Source organism: Protopterus annectens, chromosome 1.part1, assembly GCF_019279795.1.
Source record: "Protopterus annectens isolate FY-2018-M chromosome 1.part1, PAN1.0, whole genome shotgun sequence".
Classification (NCBI taxonomy): Eukaryota; Metazoa; Chordata; order Ceratodontiformes; family Protopteridae; genus Protopterus; species Protopterus annectens.
In genome coordinates, this window is record NC_056726.1 from 820,747,382 (window position 1) to 820,770,222 (window position 22,841).

Consider the following 22,841-nt stretch of genomic DNA (forward strand, 5'->3'; position numbering starts at 1 on the left):
TTCAGAAGTACAATTCTTTTTATATATAAACTACACTACTGAAATAAATGTAATTAATCTTTGGGATACCTTGAAAGCCTATCTAAATGGAAAAATTCTTTCATGGTATAAAAACAAGCTAAAAGAGTGGGAATCAGAATTATATAACATCCAAAAACAAATTATAGATCTCACTATTAATTCATCTACTTACACACAAAATAATCATAAAAAAGCATTGGAAGACTTAAAAGATATAATGAAATCTTAACTCACAAAACTAATATAGCTGTAGAAAGGTTAAAACTTAGTTCCTATGCAGTATCACCCAAATATATGTATAATTTAGCAATAAGATTAAAAAAGCATTCAATTGAAAATAATATTACAAGTATTATACATGAAGGAAGGAAAAAAAAAAAGGTTTCGAATATAAATGATATACTAGATGCATTTAAGCATTATTTCTCTGACCATTATAATGATGCTTCACATATAACTAATAGGTTCATAGGTTAGTACTAAGCTAACTGCCCTTGCGAGCCATTTTAAGCCTAGTCAAATTATCCCTTGTGAGACTCAAACCCTGCACTTTGTGTTTGCAAGGCAAACACCTTAACCATTAGGCCACCCTCCCAATTTAGACCTGAAATTAGTAAAGGTAAAGGCGATACCAGAAAAGTTAGTTAGACATTCAAAAACAAATATCTCTAAAAGAAATTACTCAAAAAATCAAGGAAAGTAAAAGTAATAAAACACCGGGAATTGATGGAATAATTAATGAATTGTACAAGATATTTCCATCTTCAGTAATATCATTGTTTCACAAAACTTTGAATGAATTTCTAGCACAAAACACAACTCCAATTTCATGGAGCTACTCCTTAATTACACCCATTATAAAAGAAAACAAAGACCATTTACAGTGTAAATCTTATAGGCCAATATCTTTACTTAATGATTATAAAATCTTCATGTCAATATTAGCTAGTAGAATTAAAAAAATCATTGACACACATAATGAATGAAGATCAAACAGGATTTATTTATAAAAGACACACACATGATAATTTACAAAGAATTCTAACACTCCTAGATTTTCGAAACAGAAACAACCAAGAAGCTCTAATAGTAGCTTTGGATATAGAAAAAGCCTTTGATTCATTGAGCTGGGATTTTCTTTTTAAGGCTTTAGAATTGTTTGAATTTCCTATTAATTTTATTACGCTAATAAAGAATATTTATAAAACAATTTTGCATATGTAAAACTTGGGTCATTTTCCCCGAAGGCTATTGAAATAACCAAAGGTACAAAGCAGGGATGTCCAATGTCTCCCACCCTGTTTGCCTTAGGAATTGAATTATTTGCCTCATTAGTACACCACAACTTTAATATATCAGGCATAGATGTATATGGTCAGCTCAATTCAGAAATTATGTTATTTGCTGATGATGTTTTACTCACGTTATCTGTCTTGGATAAATCAGTACAAAAACTAGATGAAATAGTGGAAAGGTTTTATCATATTTCCGGCCTTAGATTTAACAAGGGAAAATCTAATTATATACATTTGAATAAAGAGCGAATTTACCTTAACTACAAATTGTGTGATAAAAAAACATGTTCCCATAATAAAATATTTAGGAATAACACTATGTGATATTTTGGAATCTACGTTAGCCACAAATTATAGCAACATAATTAATAAAATAAAAATGTTAATAATAAGCTGGAATAAAATGTTCTTGAGATTTGAAGACAGATTGCAAATAATAAAAATGACAATACTTCCAAAAATTAATTACATTGCACAAGCTATTCCTATAGTATCTAACAAAAAAATCATGAAAGAAAGAAAGAAAATTCTATTAAACTTTCTTTGGTATCCAAAAAGAAATAGCATAGCCTATGCACATCATATTAGATATTGGGAAGTGGGTGGAATTAAACTTCCAGATCTAGAATCATACATAAAAGCTTCCATATTAAGAACTGTCATTAATTGGATAGATCCTAATTATTCTTCATCATGGAAAACATTGCACACTATTATTTTTCTAAATGAAAAAATAATTAAAAATTGTATATTAAGTGAACAAAATAATAGGATGTGGCAAATATTGACTGTTAATATTCAATATAATATAACAAAACCAACAAACTTAAATTATATAAATAATATTTACAATTTATTTAGAATGTTTATATATACTAACACAGATATTAAGATTTGGCTAGACTTGATAATACCCTTTAGCTCTACAAAGAATTTCTTTAATAAAGTTCATAATGTTATTTTAACTAGATGGGAGGGGAAGAACTTCACTTGTTGGCAACATTGTATAGAGAATCAAGTAGTATTAGACATTCAACAAATTCAGAATAAATATGACATTCCATCAGTAGATTGGCTAATACTACAAAGCATATTATCACATGTTAAGGATCTTAATAGTAAAATTATTCTCCTTATAAAACTAGTCCAGATTTGATAAGTCTGATATCTGAAGTTATTTACGACAATTAGAATTGGACGAATCTAATTTCAAAATATTGATAACATATAAAACTAACCATAATGCAAGATATTGGAATTTGGTAGCAAAAGGATGTCACACTAATCTATCAATTGAGAGTAAAACAAATCTTTTATGTTCTGTTAACTTGACTTTTAATTTACAAGTGTGGAAAATATTTACATGGAAATATATTCACAGGGCATTTATTACACCTGATAAACTAGCCAAATTTCTAGACATAAACCACAGGTGGGGTAGCAGAACTTTTTGCCTCCGCCCAGAACAGACAGATGCCCAAATTCTGCACAAGGAATCCGCATGCACAAGCATGGAAAGTGGATGTCTTCTCCTTTTATTGGGGGGGGGGGCTGTACCTCTATGCTTTCCCCTCACTCACACTAATTCAGAAGGTCCTTCCGAAAATACAGAGGGACAACCCAGAAATCCTACTGGTGACCCCTTTTTGGCCAAGACAGCATTGTTTTCCCCTCTTACACTTACTAGCCAAGGGCAGTCACCACAGGTTACCCCACCGAATAGACCTACTCACACAGGACAGGGGATCCTTACTACACCCTCAGGTAGACCATCTGAAATTAACCTTATGGGTGATAGGGTTTTGATCCCCTACAGACACCTCTACTCAGAGGATGTACTCCAATGTTCTGCAGGAGGCCAGAAAACCTAGTACCAGTAGAAACTATATATCCAAATGAAACAGTTTCTCCTACTGGTGTCAGTGGGAAAAACAGGACCCTACCCTCTATACCTATGTTTTTTCGTATTTGTGCGAGCTATTGCACTCAGGACTAACGTATTCATCTGTCAGAGTGCATTTATCTGCTACCTCTGCCTGTCTGCCAATCTCCCCTCCTCTGATTTCCATTCCGGAGGTCAAACTTTTCCTCAAGGGAGTGCTTCACATCAGGCCCCCCAGGAAACCTATCCTCTCTCCCTTGGGATCTGAACTTTGTAATAGAAAAACTTACATTGCCACCCTTTGAAACAGTTCATTAAGTATCCCTAAAGCTTTTCACTTTGAAAACAGTTCTACTAGTGGCCCTTACATCCGCCAGGAGGGTATTTGAGATCCAAGCCCTCATGGTTACCTCTCCTTATTTTCCACAAGGATAGTGTTGTCCTAAGGACCAATCTTTCCTTCATGCTGAAAGTGGTTAATGAAGTTTCACTAAACCATACCATCAGTCTACCAGTTTTTTACCGTCAACCACAAAATTCCTCAAAAAGGACTCTCCATTCCTTGGATGTCCACAGACAATTGAGGGTACTACTGAGACAAAACTAAACCTATCAGAAAATCAGATCAACTTTTTGTCTCCTTCCATCCCAAAGCTCTAGGGAAAGCAGTCTCCAAGCATACCATTTCCTCATGGATTTCAAAATCCATTACCCTATGCTACTCCTTGCATGGAAAATCCCTACAAGGACAAGTCAAACCTCACTCTACCAGGGCAGCTGCTTCCTCAGCTGCCTTTTGCAAAGGAATTGACTACGCTTCCATCCTGGAAGCTGCCACTTGGACTTCTGTCCTCATTTTCACCAGACATTACAAACTGGGCCTAGTTTTTAGAGCTAGGGCAGGGTTTGCCAGGTCTATCCTCCAAGGGATCATTGACCAGGGAACCCAATCCTCCACACAAAACCATGTCTAAAAGCTCTGGTACTCTCCCTACTGTTATGAATACTGCAGCATGTGAATAGAAGGACATATAATAGTTGTGTAAGAACTTACCATAACCTTAGATGTTCTTCTCTTCCATGTTGCAGTATTCAATACCCCCCACCTGCCCCTCTACCTTTAACATTTTCCTTGCCATTCTGATTAGGGAGGGCATTACTTTGATAACCCCCAATGTCTCCACTACACACACAACACCTATTTCCCTGACTGTAGCCTGCATGTAATTCCAAGAGCCCCCTTGGGACTCTCCTACCCACAGGGGTACTACTGTATACAGCAGTTCATTCTGAATAGGGTGCGTGCAGACGTCATCTTTATACCCTATGTCATTTTATGGCCCTGAAAAGGGACGTCACACTTACCCTCCAAAAACAAAGACTTTGATATGTTGGCCGAAAGGTGGCACTGTGGCAGCAACTCCCTACTGTTATACTGCAACATGGAAGAGAAAGACATCTAAGGTTATGGTAAGTTCTTACACAACTGTTTTTCCTATTTACACAGAACTAAGGATACCAGGAAATCTGTACAATATTTGTGTAAGAGAAGTTGGGATTGACTTTGCATAGCAAACCACTGGCTATTCTACCAGGGCAGTAGTTAGTTCTACTGTCTTCATTGGTAAGGTTCCTATTGCTTTATTTATTTTGTATTTGTTTACTGGGATGGTCTACCGGGCCATAGTAAGCCCATTTTTAGTGGCGGGCCGGGGAGAAAAGCTCCACACTAAAAAGAACAATACATAATATATATGAAGAACAATACATAATATGTAAAGCATACACAATACAGTACAATAGATCAGTACAATAAAATAGAAAGGGTGCAGTTGACGATGTAAAATCAGAGTACAGTATTAGAGTACAATATCAAGGATAAAGTGGGAGGGCGGCCACGGTGGTGCAGCAGTTAGCATTGCTGCTTCACAGCAAGAGGTTCCTCGGTTTGATTCTCAGCTGGGGTGCCTTCTGTGCGGAGTCTGCATGTCCTCCCTGTGGTCGCGTGGGTTTCCTCCGGGTGCTCCGGTTTCCTCCCACATCCCAAAGATATGCAGTAGGTGGATTGGACACTCTAAATTGGCCCTAGGTGTGTGTGTGTGCGTGTGCATGTGTGTGCCTTCTGTGGAAGGTTAGGCACCGGGCTGGCAACTCAACACCGTAAAACTCCACTGCCAATCATGAGCGGACAGATGATCCGCTGTGGCGACCCCTAACCGGGAAAAGCCGAAAGAAGAAGATCAAGGATAAAGTGGATTACACAATTAGAATATAACAAGTTAGGATATAATAATTTTGGATAAATAAGTTACTTGTATGAGTAGCTTAGTCTGAGTAATTAACACTTATGAAGTTAATAAGTTTGAATATAGGTGATAGGTAGTAGCAGCACTGTAATTAAGTATTTTGAATTAGAAATATATCAGAATAGAAACAAATGATGGAGTGGGTAGTATAGACACATCAGAGTAGTAGTAAATGAATATGTGGTAGTGTAGAGGAGAGAGTCAGGTTTTGGGAAGTGCTGTTTTGGGGCATGTGCAGTGCCATGGAGAGGAAAGGTGTTGTCTCAGGGACTTTTTAAAGAGAGTGGGTTGCTGGTAGTTCTTATTGATGGTGAGAGGATATTCCATAGTTTTGCAATAGTAAAGGATTAGAGCAGATGACCAGCTGAGAGGTTTGGCTTTTCTGCATTCAAGAGCAATTGGCTTTCAGATTGGAGAGGTCTGATGGGATTTGTGCGGCAGCTATTTGGTCCTGCTCATACATTTGTGTTGTACGTTTGATGTACAATCCAGAATCCCATACATCTTTTGGCTCCACCATTTTCAGGAGTATCACTCCTTGGGATCCAGTGCTGTCTTTGTCTGCCTCAGCTAATGGATATATCTGATCTGAAGCTGGGTACTTTTAGACTGTTGGATCCAGGGCTCAGGTCCCTTCCCTATACTCATAATTTCCCTCTCTCCTTACAGTACACAAAATCTCATTTGCTGTTCATTAGCCTTGGATATGATTTCTGTGCCCAAGCAGCCATTGGTTAAATGGTTAAAGATAAGTCTCACTTTTCTTCCCTTTTAGGGGTTTTATATATTTCATAGCTTTTTCCCTCCTTCCTGGTTCTTCCTTTCACTGTTAGTGTAGTTTGATAACTCCTTTTTCTGCTTGCGTATCATGGGCTGCCTTCCCTATATTGTTTATTTTATTTATTTATTTAATTTAATTTATTTACATTTGTTTACTGGGAAATTCCGACTGGATGCAGGTCCTTTTTCAGCGGATGCCTTGGGAGAAAAGCTCCACATCGTGTACATGATAAATGGAGCTACAAAGTTGCAGCAAGAGTAAACAACATTACAGGTTGTTGGCTTTAATACAGTAACAAGATGTTGATTATCAACAGTATATACAGTAAATGTTGCAAGTTAAGATAGTTTCTTGTTTATAATATTAGTAACAAAGTTGTCAGACAAGTTGTTAAAGTATGTAAAGACAACTAGCTAATTCTGACTGAGGTTGAGTGGCGGTAGTATAGTTGGGTTAAGAGTCTAGGTGGGGGAGGGGTAAGGGTTGGGGGTGTTAGTGTGGATTAGAACAAGGACAAAGCCAGTGCAAATTTAAGTGGAATTTGAGCGCAGTCTTGAAAAGGCTGCTAGAAGGTAGAATAGTTATAGAGGGTGGAAGATTGTTCCAAAGTTTAGATGTGGTACATGAAACTATGGCTTCTCCTATTGAGTTTTTGGGTTTGGTAACAGTGAGTTGATTTTTGTTGCTTGATTTTAGGGGCCTAGTGGAGTGATAGGGTTGGAGAAGGGTTTGAAGGGAAGGGATGTTAAGGGGGTGGTTAATAAGTTTATGAGCGAGGGTGAGTTGATTAAAGTGAAGGAGTTGTGGGAGTTCTAGACAGTTTAGTTCTTTAAGGGAGATACAGTGATGGCTGCCGTAAGAGGTTCCAGTGGCAAATTTAGCAATTTTGTAGTAACAAACATCCAGCTTGTGTAAGTCTATCTGTCTAAGGTTGGTAAGTATGGGGAATGCATAGAGTAGGGTGGAGATTAGCTGGGAATTGGCTATGGAGATTGTAATATAAAAAGATTAGAATACTTCTAGTAGAGTGTTGTTATAGTTATTAGTTTTAGAGTAGCATTCTGTTGCTTAAAATAGTTTGTTAGTGACCATTAGGGTGCCTTTTTTGTGTGTTTTGCTGCTAGTATTTTTTGACGTGTTTGTGTGTGTGTAAGCTTTTTGCAAGGTTATACTGCCATGAGTGACAAAGCTTTGGGTTTTAAAATGTCACTGCATGCTGGCACAAGATCTCCCCGCAGAATCCCCACTGTCAATGTGCATATTGCCTGGAGTGGCACATCTTGATGAGGACTGTTCTGCCTGTTCATCTTTTGGCCTAGAGCCCTTCTGGACAGACGTAACAAACTGGTATTGAAGGGTCTTCTCCTGCCACTAGTGGAGAATCAGCCTCTTCTACTCAAACTTCTGGCTCCCCCTCTAGCCAGAAATTGGTGGATAAGTCCAAGACTTCCAAGGAAAATGAAAAAGATAATGACACGTTAAAAGAAAAGCAAAAGAATAATAGGAAAGAGATAAACCTCAAAAAAGATCTTCAGAAACTACTGGACTTTTAAGTCCTGCTTTTAAGACTCCGAGTTTATTGAATCCAGTAAAAGTCTCTGAACCCATACTTTTTCAGTCTCTTACTCCCATCTCCAGTGTTTTCTTTGGGACCCGCCAGTCCTCTGCACCATTCTTCAGTCTTGCAGAAGAGATCTTCACATCAATCCTCCAGACCAGCCTCGTTGGCAACATCCTTCAGGTCCACTTAGTTATCAAGAAGTCTTTCAGAAGATGATGTTGACAGGATGATGCGGAAGTTTCTAAGGACTCCGGTCCAGATGGGGTTCTCCCAATACCTCCCCTACCAGAGTTGATGGGTCCTACCTTGATTTTACCCCTCTCTTAGTTTCTCTTACTCCGGTCTGACCCTTGGATCTGGTGGTTATGGAGCCTCATCAGATCTGAGAGCTTGGTCGGCTTTGACTCTGATTTGTGTCACTTACTCACTCGACTCCAATGATGTCAGATCTCAAGGGGTCTCTGAGTTGAGGGGTCAGAGTCAGTGCCCACAGGTAGGGGTTGACTCCACAGCTATTGGAGCTGTCCCTTCCTCTGAGAGCTTCAGCTCTGGACAGCTCAGCTCTGGTGTCTGCCTCAGAACCAAGTTGAGTCAGATCTTGAGGGGCTCCCCTTTGTAGGCTTTCAAATCTCAGAGGAACTTACTCAGGTCAAATTTTGCCTTTGGCCTTTGAGGCCTTCGAAAGGGTTCTCTCCATATCTAGACAGGAGGTCTCTCTTTTCCATCCTTCTCCACCCCAATTCCCCTGGCTTCTTTGGTCCCCTCTTCACATCGTCCTACGTGACAGGGACAGTCCAGTTCCTTAACTCATGATGAAACTCATCAAGTGAGTTCCCCTTGCAACATTAAAGGAGTCTCCCACTGAGGAGGAGCATAGGAAGCAGACTTGTAAAAATAACCATCTGGACTCCCCTCAGGAGTCATAAGTTCACAGGTTGGTACTAGGCTATCAGCCCTAGGGGCCTATACAAGCCTAGCCATAACAATTCCCTGGCTATTTCTTCTCACATTATTTACTTCCCTGGACCCCTGTCTAGCAGGGCGACTGACGTGATCCCCGGGTGAATTTCCTTTCTCCCATCCAATCGTCAAGGTTCCTTTTGAAGAGGGCCAAAGAGGCACTCTGCTTGACTTTTATGGGCAATCTATTCCAGAGTCTGGGGAGTCTCTGAGGAGTCCCTCAATGAAAATGCTGACTTTGCAGAAGGGGAGAGTTCCTCAGTATCTGGAACATGTCTCCTTCGGGGACATTCTAGGATTGCTGATGCAGCAAAGGGGTTGGTCTTCTAACGTGCCCTCCCAGGAGGAGTTGGAATTCCTCAAGGCTGGCCCTTGTACTTCTTGGGTGGTCCCTTCCACTGACAAGCTTGTTGATTTGATCTTGCAGCTAGCATGGAAGAAACTGGACATGGTGGAGCCAATACTGTGCAAAACAGAGAAGATTTTAATGTATTTATTTATTTATTTATTTTATATTTGTTAACTGGGAGAGTCTGACTAGGCTAGAATCCCATTTTCAGCAGAGGCCCGGGGAGAAAAGCTCTATAATGATTAGAGGAGAAAGACAACACCTTACCCAATGCAGAATACGCAAGCTGTTAAAATACAGTACAGAAGACAGAAGCTGTTGCAATGTACTGATGTACTATTGTAATGTAAGCATATAATAATTTATACAAGGCAAGAGGTACAGGGTTTGATTCTTACCAATGAAAATCATCTAGGCTTAAAACGGCTCACAGTGGCAGCTAGCCTAGTACTTAACCTATGACCCTGTGACCCAGTGTAAAATAACATGTGAGAGAATTTACAATACAGTTGGGTGGCATTACAATCAGTTATTTGGATACATTCCTACAATGATTAAAATAATATACTAGGAGATGCTTGAGAATAGTATCTGCAGGGGTCCTGATTATAGGCTTGCACAGAAGATTAACATGGGAAGCTGTCCAAGGTCAGGACAACTGCATAGCCAAGACTTGTTTAAATGGGTCCGGAGGAGTTTTTTGAAATTATTTTTGTTGCTGTTGGGCCTAATATCTAGGGGGATGGAGTTCCATACTTTAGGGAGTCACCAGAGCTATTTCTGCTTTTGGATATGTCAACCAATGCTTTGTTGGTGGATGTTAGTAGGTGGCTGTTGGAATAGTTTTTTTAGTAGGCCATATAATGATGGAATTTTATTTGGATCATAAATGATTTGATGGGCTATTAAAAGTTGGTTGTAAGTGAGCAGATTGGGTAGTTCTAACCAGGATAATTGCTTGATAGCTTGGCAGTGATATGTACCGCAGGAGGAGACAGTTGCAAACTTAGCTATTTTATTGTAGCAAGTGTCAAGTTTTTTTTTAAGTCTGCTTTATTTAGGTTGATGAATATAAGGGAGGCATAGAGAATTGTGGAGATTAGGTGGGTTCTTGCAATGATAGCTTTAGGGTGGTTGTTGAAGTATTTTCTGCATCTGTAATGTGTTCTGAGTTTTTTATTGCCTGTACAATATCCAGTTTAATATTGTGCTCTATGATAACATCTAGTAGTTTAGTGTTATGGACTGGTGTGATACGGATTTTATTGGCTGAATATATTATGAATGGTGGTATGGGGTCAGGGGCTCTCATGGGGTGGAATATCATTAGCTGTTTTTTTGGGGGGGTTAAGTATTAGCTAAGAGTTAGCTAACCAGGTTACCCGTAGGAACAGGTTGGGAGCAAACAGAAGCAAGCATCCTGCTGTAAATGCCATCGTGGTTGACCCAGTGATGAAAAAGAAGCTATCCAGAGATATCTCAGTTGTCCATCTTCCTAACAGGAAATCTAGGGCACTGGACAGATTTAGAAAGGGTACTTGTACTTTACTAATGTTTACTTGGGTGCTGAATTATTTAGCTCACCTGACCAGCTTTCATAGAGACTTGAACAAGGAGTACTCCAAGTCCCTTTTAGGTAATCCTCCTGCAGAAGTTTGCAAGTCAGTGGACTTGCAGTAGGCTTCCGTACAATCCCGGTCCAGTGTGTCCATGCACCTGTTATCAAATGCAGCTGATGGCACATATAGAGCAACAGGCCACCAGCATTGTTATAGACCCGCATGCCTGGATACATGTTTGTGATTTCGTGGAAAGCTTCAAGGTGTCGTTATTGAATGCCCCATTTGATGGGTCCACCCTTTTTGAACCTAAAGTTAAAGACATGCTTACAGAAGGGAGCAAGAGGGCAAAACACTGTTCGCCATGTGCATCCAGTCATCCTACACCTCAAAACACATTCTCCTAGAACCAAAAGGGTTGAAAGAGATTGTGGTTCCACAAATCCCAGAGTTTAACTCATGACACATTGGGAGACAGAATCCCCCCCCAACCCCGTGGGCAGAGGGGGCAAACAACATCAATGGATGTCATTCCTGTGGCAAAGGTGGGATCCCTTTGCTGACCAACCAAACCCTCCAGTGCTCCTGAACAGCTACCAGACTGATGCTGTCTGTTGGCAGTCAGGTGGCACTTATCTCTGCACCCTCAAACCTGTTTAGCATTCACCCAAAATTCCTGGTTGCAAAGAATCATAGCCATTGGCTACAGTATACCCTTTGTTTCCCAACCCCTAAACAAGCAAAGAAAACTTCCTAATATCCCACTCAGTTAGTGGAAGGGAGCAGCCTTAGAAATATCAAAGCTGCTTGGAAACTGAATCATACAAGAGGTCCCACCAGACCAGCAAGGGTCTGGAGTCTATTCAGGATTCTTTTTGGTTCCAATGCAAAACGGAGGCCTCAGGCCCATTTTGGACCTTAGTCCTTTAAATCAGTTTGTAAGATAGATGAAATTCCTGATGATCACGATTCAGTCCATTTTCCCTCTGCTGAAGAAGGAAGACTGGATCTGCTCCTTAGGTGTGCAGGAAGCCTACTGCCACATTAAGATAGCAAGGCATTCTAGAAGGTTATTCAACTTTCAGCTGGAAACTGGTCTCTTTCAGTTCAGGCACTTCCCTTTGGTCTCACCACAGCCCCACTGAGTGTTCACCAAATGCATGTCAGTGGTTGCAGTATATCTCATACTGCAGGGGTTTTGAATATTCCCATACTTAGATGACTGGCTCATACCCACTTCTATAACAAATCTATTCAGTCAAACCAGAGGCTTCCTGTTCCAGCAATGCCCCAGCTAGGAATCTTGATCAGCATGGAGAAATCACAGCTGAGACTGATCAAAATAATAGTGTTCATAGGTTACCACCTGAATACCACTTCTCAAGTTGCTAAACTCAAGGAATCCAGATTTTTTCCCTACATCAACAGTCTTCTGAAGTCCTATCCTATTCAAAACCCATGGAAAGGTCTATTCTCTGTCGTTTGGGTTTAGTGGCAGATTCTATAATGCTGGTCACCTATGTCAGATTACATATGAGGATGCAACAGCAGACTCGTATTGGTCTAATGATTCATACGTCATCAACCCATGCAGTTTCTGATCAGCATAAAGAGGATATGCAGACATCACATTCATTCATGGTTAACCCCTCCACTGGTTCTGCTAGATTGTCCTTTCATCCCCTCCCCATTGCCAGAATGACCACAGATGCTTCCCTACTGAAGCAGAGGATGCATTTCAAACGGAAGACCGTTCAAGACACATGGACATCTTCAGAGGCCAAACTTCACATCAGTGTACTGGAGGTTAAGGCAGGCCTCCTAGCATTACAGGCCTTCCAGGCCTCCCATCCCAAGGGTGTGATCTCATTTCAGGCAGAAAATATGTCAGTAGTGTGATATTCAACAAGCAAGGGGAAACCCGTTCATATCCATCACATTGAGAAGCTGTGGCAGTGGATGATGTCTTCCCAGCTCTTTCTTTTGGCAATGCATGTCCTGGGGAAGTAGCAGACAAACTGAGTAGGTCTATTCCCCTGCCTCACAAGTAGTCTCCCAATCAGTTGGAAGCTACTGAGATCTTCAACTGCTGGGGCCAGCCTTGCTATGATATTTTTGTGATCCCTGTCAGTACCAAGTGTAGTAGTTACTTTGTCCTGAGGAGAGTGATGAAGGAATGCTTTGACCATCATTGGCCCCTAGGTCTCCTGTATGGTTTCTCACCTTTTCATCTCATAACAAAGTTTCTTCAGAAAGTGATATGGTGCAAGGCAAGAGTGATCCTCATCGCTCCCTTTAAGCCTCATTAGATATGGTTCCCTTTTCTCTGACGTCCTCTGAAACACTCTACCTGAGTGCTGTAACCTCTCCCAGACCCATCTGTCTCACCTGTCCAACCAGTCTCATCTGGACATCAAATCCTTGAAACTAACTGCGTAGTTTCTCCAATTCAAGTGTTTGCCAGAAATACCAGGCTTTCTTCCTCTGTTCTCTATATCCTATCTTCTTCCCGGAAGACTGCAAGCAGAAATGTTTATAGCAGAGAAAACAATTGCAATCTGGACATCCTTCAAAAGTCTAGATCTTTTCTCAGCCCCTTTACTTTCCATTGTGGGTTTGTTGGCAGGTTTCTTTCAGGAGGGTGCAAGTTTCATTACCATTAAAGTTCAATTGGCAGCTATTTCCAATTTTTATGTGGGGGAAATTCACACCCCTGTTGCTTCATTGAAATTGTCTAAGGACATTTTACGAGGCGTCTTTCTTCATAAACTGCCATTAAAAGATCCTGTCCCTCATTGAGACAGTACATTTTTGCTCCAGACCCTGACTAGACCTCCCTTTGATGGACAGCCTCAGTGGAACTCAAATTTCTGTTTTGGAGGACAATTTTCTTACTGGCGATTACCTCAGCCAGGAGGATTTGAGAACTGCAAACTGTTGTGTAAGCCACCTAACTTGATTTTCCATAAGAATGTGGTTTCCCTTTGGGGAAACCCTAACTTTTTTCCTAAAGTGGCATCAGAATTGGCCTCGAGTCAGGCCACTAATTTCCCAGTTTTGTTCACTAATTTTGTTTGAATATACCTTTTATTTGGAGGACGTTTATCATTACTAGAGATTTTACTTAACATTGCACCAAAAGTTTTAGAAAAAAACTGGTCAACTCCTCCTTTTGTTTTCCAGGGCCAAATTAGGGATGCTGTTTCCAAGGTCATATTATCCAGGTGGCTGTTTGATTGTATTACTTTTGTGTACAAAAAAAAGGGACTGTCTACCTCACAAGCCTAAAGCTCATTCTATTAGAGCAGTTGCAGCATCTATGTCTTTCTTTGTCAGAGTGCCCACAGATGCTATTTGTGGTGTAGTTACTTTGTCTACTGTTCATGCATTTGTTTCTCATAAGCCTGACCTCCAGTAGGTCCTAGACTTGCTTTGGCGGCTCCAACATCCTTTGAAATCTTGCTTTAGACCTCCTAGAGTTGTTAATAGCTGTGGAATCTGTCCCGTTAGTTGAAGTGGACAGCACTGGATATGAAAGTTTTGCACTCACCATAACGCTTGATCTGTGTTAATTCCATTGTCTCAACCTTTCCTACCTCCTCCTCTCTTCCAAATTGTCACTTGCGAGTTTCTTAATTGACCATATTGGACCTGTCCAGAGCTTTGTTTTTCCAGCAATCTGGTACTTTGATCTTGTTCACTTCAGGTTTTCTTATCCCCTTTTTGTCATATAGTGTAGGTATACATTTTGGGTTCAGGCAGACAAAGTTAATCTGAGGTACTGAAAGGAGAGAATTATGTGTAGAGCAGAGGAGCCTTAGTCCTATATCCAGGAATCTGAAAGTTACCAGCTTTGGATCTGATCGGATCTGATACACCCATTAGTTGAGACGGACTGAAAAAGACAACAGAGATCTAGTGTTATGGGTGAGTACATAACATTCATTTACCCACTGTTCCAAGAGTATTCACAAAGTGTCTAACTCCAGTGATAGCCTATTACAGTCTATAAGGTATTCACATTTTCCTTATTTAGACAATTTACTTATCTTTTGCAGAGTCTTTTTCAAAGTGTCAGGAATCTCTCACTTGGATAAGAGATCTTCACAAACTGGGTTTCCATGAGAGCATTCAGATGTTTTGTTTTTTTTTACTTCTCCCCATTTGGTTATATTGCTAGGGCGTCTCTTTGATGCTTATTCCTGGGGTGTCTCTTTGATACTTCAGTTCAAAGAGCTTTTTTAAGACAGGAAGATCTGTATCTAGATCTTTTCTAAGGGTTTTTCCATTCAGCCCAAGAATTCAGCAAGGGAATTTCTCAGTATACTAGGATTCATGGCATCTATGATTGTCATAATTTCCTCTAGCCAGACTCTGCATGAGAATGATTCATTGGTACCCAAAAATCTGTATGGTCCTAACATAAACATTTCCGGTGTTTCAAGTAACAGTTTTGGGATTTGTAAAAAGGGAACCACTTTGGTAGAGAGACCAATGTTATCTGAATCCTGGTCTTCCTTTCTTTTCTAGCTCCAATACAGTCTTTAATGGTAGATGCCTCAGACTTTGCATAGGTTCATCGATGATTACTAGTCTAATGGCTCAAGAGCCTTTACAAGCCTAACCAGTTATACCCAGGGTATGACAATAATATATCTTAATTCCCCAGATATGGGATGGGATAGTATCAGGGTAGTGGGTATTTGGGTGTTGGAACCCTCAGACATTTTACGGACTGCCTGTGTCCATAAGGGACGTGGGCAGTACCCCAGGAGTGAATTTATGGTTCCCCATCCATTTATCCAAATTCTTTTTGAAGAGAGTGAGGGACAGACTTTGTTTTATGAAGATGGGAAGTTTTATTCTTAGACAAGATAGGCTTTGGCATCTGTCTCTCCAGCACAGTTAAGGTTCAGATCCACATGGAACATGTAAGCCTCATATAATTTTTCTTGTGAATATGTAAACTTTTATCAGGGTTGGATCAGAGAATGAATAAACAAACAGGCTACTAGCCCAAAATAATTTTATTATAAAACTTTAGCACCTCTGATCAAAGAATGCCTTGTAGGTTAGGTGTAAGTCACCTCTGAATAAACAGTATGAGAAGGAGTAAAGGGGTAGAGTGTTTTGATGGTCCACATAAGACATGTGTCTTACCCACTGTATTTCTTTTAGCAATAAACCTTTGGGGACGCTCCAGCTGGTGTAGATGCCTGGTTAGGTACATGCAAAAGAGAGCATTGTACTCTGTTACAGACCTGATGAGGGCCGAGTACAATGGCACTATGACTTCATTTGACCTTGATGCAGTGCCTTTACATATACGTTGAGTCACACAGGGCTTTCTACACTAAAGTAGCTCCCCATGGACAAAGTTTAGGTTAGTATCTGTCTGTGTTCCTAGGTCCCTCACCACTGGGTCTACTTTTAGGGGTCTGCTAACAATATTATAATTTGCAGGGATATCTGATGCACCAAAAAGTATGATTGTGCATTTTTTAGCATTTAATCTCAGACCATTGTTTTGGCACTAGTCATTTGTCATTTTTAGGTCTGTTTGTAAGATGTCAGCATCATTTTGGGATTCAGTGATTACTCCCAGCTTACAGTCATTGGTAGACTTGGTGCGGCAGAAGCCACCAACATTGGCTTTCACTTCAGAGAAGTATATACCAAACACAAGGGGTCCCAACACTGAGCCCTGTTGGGACACCACTAGTAACAGATTTCTTACTGGAAGTGGATTCACCTATCTATACAGCATGAGTCCTGTCAGTGAGCCAGTTTGCTATCAATCTGATGATGTGAGGAATTATACCTAACTCAGTAACTTTATCTGTGATCCCTGAGTGGGGGATTGTGTCGAAAGCTGTGGCCCGGGTTACTTTCTCGAAGTCCACCAGATTGAGTAGGCAAAGACCTCCTTTTGACAAAGCCAAATTGGGTCTGGTACAGTGTTTTGAGATTTCCTATGTCATTATTGATCAGTTATACAATAATTCTCTTCATGGGTTTGCAGGTAACACTGGGCAAGCTTATGGGTCTGTAGTTCCCTGGGTCAGTTGATGGGCCCTCCTTGTACAAAGGGATAACTGTTGCAATTCTCCATTCCTCTGGGACAAATCTCATCTGGCAGCTTTGGTTAAAGAGGATTTCTAGTGGCCCTGATAGCTTTTGTTTTAAGCTATTTAAGAAGCATCCTAGAATGTTATTGTGACCCAAGGAGGCTGTGTTTTTGGCTTAGTGAGTGCAGTAAGGAGCTGTTCCCTCGTAATGGCTGGTAGGGGATGTTTGCGGGCATTTCTTTGGGTGTGGTAGGAGGTGACTGAGCAGAGGGAAGCAGGTTGAAATGAACCGAGAATTACATTTGAAATGAACCGGGGAAGAAGTTTGAAATGAACATGTTGGCCAGCAGGTTTGCTATAGTTTCAAGCTTGGGTGTAAGCCTTGCCATTCATGATTAACTTGGTGAGTTGCTGAACATTTCCCTTGAGGTTATATACATAATTAAAAAAGCCTTATAGGTTCATAGGTGTTTACTAGGCTAAAGAACCACAAGGGCCTTTTCAAGCCTAGCTATGCATCCCAAATCTCTGACAAGTTCTGGTATACTTGATAAGTGTAAGCAGGGGTTTGGGAGATGAACCATTTACAGGTTACCTGTGTCCATTAGAGACATAGATGTCAAACCAGGGATGAATTTCTGGATGTTCTTCGTGTTTCACTGTTGCAGTCATTACATTTGGGTTATCTGGTTGCAGGTAGCCCTCAGTCGGCCTGATTAACAAAGTCTTGGGTCCTGCGTCGGTTACTTTCCCTTCTTCCATGACGTCAGGTCATCAGGGGTATAAAACATGCACCCAATGCCATTACATCAGTCTTTCTTGCCGTGCGGTGCCCGAAGCAGAAGCAGTTCGCAAGTGCCGGTCGGCCGACTCCTGAAATTTTCGTTTTCGAGTTTCAGAACCGAAGTCTTCAACTAAAAAGCTAAGTACACCGTTGGGGAAACTTTTTCTTGCTCCTTACCGATGTCAGTAAAAGTTAATAATTGCATTACTTGTGGGAAGCAAATACCTCATAAGGATTTTCATTTGTACTGTATTCCTTGCCTAGGCCCTGACCACAATGTACCTTGCTGTCAGTTTTGTGCTAAATTTAATCAACGCACTATTAAACGTCTGTATATTTTTGCTTCTAAATATTTTGACTCGCGCTTTAATTATCCAGAAATGTCGTTGGTTAGCAATCTGACAACCGGAATACCTAAAAAAACGCAAAGAAAAAGACAGGGACAGGCCGTCGAGGTCCAAAACTGACAATGACGCTTTTCCTAAGCCAGTCGCCAGTTCGCTGATACTCAGTGAGGTGCTTTTGCAGCCCCTGATACCCGCTATTTCTGATTTGCAGACCTCTACTGAGATAAAGGAACCTTGATGATTGGATGGGAGATAGGAAATTCACCCTGGGGATCATGTCAGTCACCCTGCTAGACAGGGGCCCAGAGAAGTAAATATTGTGGGAAAAAATTGTTATGGCTAGGCTTGCATAGGCCTTAGGGCCGATAGCTTAGTACAAACCTATGAACCCATTCGGAGTCCGGTATGCCGCGAGATGCTTCAAGTATGGAACCTGCAGATGTCTCTACCTTAGATGGGTCTGGAGCCACTCTGCAGGCACCGGTTTATGAGTATGTTTTCAGGCCTACAGATGTTAATTTCTGACTGTGTGGAAAATACAGATTTACAGGATTTATTGCATTCAGCGGAACAAGTTGGAAAACACACTTTGCAATGTGGTTTTGATTCTTTGGAGGCCTCTTGCAGGGCTGCTGTAACTGTCTCTGTGCTAAGAAGGCATGTTTGGTTCAAATAGCTAACTCTGCCTGATCATGTTAAAACAAAATTGTTGGATGCTGCTTTACAACAGGGCCGTCTCTTTGGTTATAAGGCTGAAGAAGTTTTAATAAAGATGGAAGATAAAGCTAAATCTATGCAAACTATGAAATATTTCTTACAAGTGCAACCTCCAAGATTTAGTAGGCACTGGTCTACTAAGAAGTGGTCCTTTTCAGTTCCTTTGAGAGCCACTCAACTCAAACCCAGACATTCCAAAGGCTCCAGGTTTCAGTCACAAGGGACTTTTAGAACAAAACAATGGGGTTGCCTCCTCCTCCAAATCTGGAAACAACAAGGCACCTCCCTATGGTAAGCAGTCTCAATGACTTCCCTCTACACTTACCTTTCAGCTGCCTCTTTGGGGGGAAAAGTGGCACTTCATGTAAGAAACTGGCAACTTATAACCCGGGACAAATAGATTGTAAATATAGTATCCCAGGGATACAGATTTAATTTCCACACGTTGCCAGTCCAAAACGGATGGCCAGACCTGCCCCCAAATCAGTGGGCAGAGGCCCAGAAACAAGTACTGTCTCTCATGAACATGGGAGCTATTCAACCAGTCCCAGAAGAGGAAAAGGGACAAGGTTTCTATTCAAGACTTTTCCTGGTACCCAGAAAAGACAAATCATGGCATCCAATTCTGGGCTTATCTACTCTAAACACATTTCTGGTCATTCCAAAATTCAAGATGCTGACTCTTCAACAGTTACTTCCTATGCTAGGCAAAGATGCCTGGTTGGTAACTCTAGACTTAGAGGCTTACCTACATATCCCAATCAGGGAATCTTGCAGAAGATACCTCCGTTTCAAAGCAGGCTATTTGTATTACCAGTTCTCTGCACTGCCCTTTGGCTTATCTACTGCGCCCAGGGTCTTCACAAAGTGCCTGGTTCCAGTAATTGCATTTTGCAGGCAAAGAAATATTCATACATATCCATACCTGGACGATTGTCTAATTCAGGCAGAAAACAGGGACATTCTTCAAAAACACCTGGCGTTTGTAAAAAAAAAGTTCTAACTTGTCTAGAGTACACCATAAATGAAAAGACATCACAGTTGGTACCCTCTCAAAAAATTACATTCCTGGGTGCAAGCTTGAATACAACTGCCCAGGTGGCTTACCTTACGCCAGAAAAGCAAATTCATTTGGTGACTGACTTCAAACAGGTGGCTACAAAAACCCTGCTATCTGCAAGACAAATTCTGCAAGCCTTGGGATTCATAGCCTCCTGCTTTCTTCTAATTCCATCTGCAAGACTGCATATGAGGAAACTTCAGTGGTACTTAGAGTTTATGGAGTCAATATTGTCACAGCCTGGAAACAATGATTCGTATCATTCCTTGCCTGCAACTAGAGTTCCTATGGTGGGCAGAGGCCTGCCACCAAAACAAAGGACTGCCATTCATTCCACCCCCTGCCGCCCAAACCCTAACTACAGACGCATCAGACTATGATCAGCTTCTGAAAATCTCACCTGGAACCTTCCCAAGACATTATCTTCTTGGGGTGCAGTATTCTTACAGACATCATGAAAGCCTACCCCCCCCCAAAAAAAAGGTGGAAAGCTTAAAGCACTTTTCTGCTCCTCCAGACAACAGAATTGACTGCAAGGCAGTACCTCAGGCTCCTGGGCTACATGGCAGCTGCTATCCCCATGTTACCATTAGCAAGACTCCGTATGAGGGAGTTGCAGTGGTATCTAAGGTCACTCTGAACCCAGCAAGCCCACCCCTTAGAGTACAGGGTTCCCCTCCTGCCCTGCCTCAAACTAGAAATCCAGTGGTGGTGGTTGAAGCAAGTGAACCTCAATCCAGGTCTTACCCTCCAACCATCTCAACCCAAACAGATCATGCACACAGATGCCTCAGACTTGGGCTGGGGAGCAGCTCTGGGCCAACTGAAAGTGCAGGGGCTGTGGCCAAGTCCACACAAAAAAGAACACATCAATATCCGATAGGTGAGGGCAATACTCCTGCCCCTTTGAGCCTTCCAATCCAGTCTACAAGGACCACTAAAGATCTTTACAGACAATACCACAGTGCTGTGGTATCTCAACAAATGGGGGGGGGGGGGCAAATCTTAATTGCTTTGCAGGCTAGCTCTCCTGGTGTTGGAACTGGCCACCTCCCGTGGAGTTACCCTGCAGGTGGTTTACATTCCTTTACAACAGAACTCCCAGGCAGACTCCCTCAGCAGATCCATAACAAACAACCACGAATGGATGCTTCACAGGGATGTCTTCCTGGACCTGGTCCACAGGTGGGGTGCACCTCATATTGACCTGTTTGCCTTCACCATCAACAGGCAACTTCTTTCCTTCTGTGCCAGACTCCCACACCCTCAAGCAATGACAACAGATGCCTTCTCAATCTCTTGGAAGGGGAGATTTCTCTATGCATTTCCCCCCTTCCCCTTTTACAATAGGTCCTGTTGAAGATCCAGCAGGACAGACCAAAAAGTCTTGTTGGTGACTCCCTTTTGACCAAGACAGCATTGGTTCCTCCTACTCTTACAGCTATCCAAGGGAAATCACTACAAGTTACCTCTCAGAGTGGACCTTCTCACACAGCACAAGGGATCCCAAATACACCCACAGTGGCAATTGCTGCACCTCACACTGTGGCTAATAGGATTGTGATCCCTTTCAGACACCTTTACAATGATGTCGTGCTCACTGTCCTGCAGGAGGCCAGAAAACCAAATACAAGAAAATCTTACCTATCAAAGTGGAAGAGATTTTCTATATGGTGTCTCAAAAGAGAGTTGGACCCGCTTGCGAGACCCCTCTAGTACTGTCTGTGTGAACTACTGCAGACAGGGTTGGCCTACTCATCCATTAAAGCCCACTTGTCTGCCGTTTCAGCATGTCTTCCTCTGGATCCCCCCCCCAGCTTCCAGTTTACCAGCTAAGTTATTCCTCAAAGGGGTCCTTCACCTGAGACCCCCCCCAGGAAGCCATCCCCACCCCATGGGACCTCAGCTGTTTTTTGGAAAAGCTTACACTTCCTCCATTCGAGCCAGCAGACAAAGCTTCCCTAAAACATTGTACATGGAAAACCGTCCTACTCATGGCCTTGACTTCAGCCAGAAGAGTGTCAGAGCTGCAAGCCCTCATGTCTATTGCTATTCCACCTTTCCTAGTATTCCACACGGACAGGATTACCCTTAGAACTAACCCCTCCTTCATGCCCAAGGTGGTGAATGACTTTTCACTTAATCATGCCATCCACCTACCTACTTTCTTTCCTAACCTACATGGAGACTGTGAGAGAGTACTCCACCCCTAGACATGCACAGCTGAAACACCTGATGTTCATAAGGGCCATTTGCATATATCCCATGTGCCTCTGATACAAGAGGTTTGGGAGGTCACTCAGTGGAAGTTCTAGCTTTGCTGGAGTTTTCATTTTGTTTTTACTGGTTGTTTTTTCAGTAACTTTCTCACTTATTGGCAAATCACTGTGGATTGAAGTCACTAAATAATGACATACAGTTGAGTTTCAGACTTCATATCCTTAAATGCATGCTAACACAATCCCTGTTGTTCTAGCAACTTTCCAAGTTTGTGAGAGTAATATGTAAAATTTGTTCCTGTTTTGGGCCTTTGTCCATCCATTATTTTAGGCTTTGTCCTGCTTTCTTGTCTACCTGAGCTGCTTGTTGGCCACTCTTCTACAATATAATATTGTAATATATTATATATTATATATTTAATATAATAATATATAATATAAATTCTTGTGACTGTTTTCTCTTGGTGAATTATGTGTTGGCCACCATCAAGTTATTTGCCAGGCAAAAGTCTAGACTGGCTTCTCCTTTATTCCTATTTCTTCACCCATGTAGACACAGGCAGTCCTCATCAACGTCAACTCATGTTATCCTGCTTAATCTAGTAGGCCCTAAACTGCTGCCTGAATGTACTCTTTTCTTCACTATCACAGACATGCTGTGTATAAAAATATAGTTTTAAAAGTGCTGTGTTAGACTGCTCTCAACCTTGCCCTAAGTAATAGCTGAAAATGGACACAGAACGTGTCATCCTACATTGTTAACTAACTCAAAATAAAGTTAAACTGTTTTAGGCATATTGATATTTAGTAAACTGTCTGGACTGCCTTCGACAATAAGTGGGCTCTCGATTGAAGTTGGAGCAGAGGAAGTTGACAGTTTCAAAACATTTTTAATGAAATACTATAGAGGAATTTAATGCTGCGAGGGCTAC

General features: G+C 41.4%; 1 protein-coding gene across 1 annotated transcript in view; it reads left to right on the forward strand.

Moving 5' to 3' along the window:
- Positions 1-22,841, forward strand: part of LOC122807514 (gamma-secretase subunit Aph-1b-like) — a 601,701-nt gene that overhangs the window by 464,277 nt on the left and 114,583 nt on the right. The window lies entirely within an intron of this gene.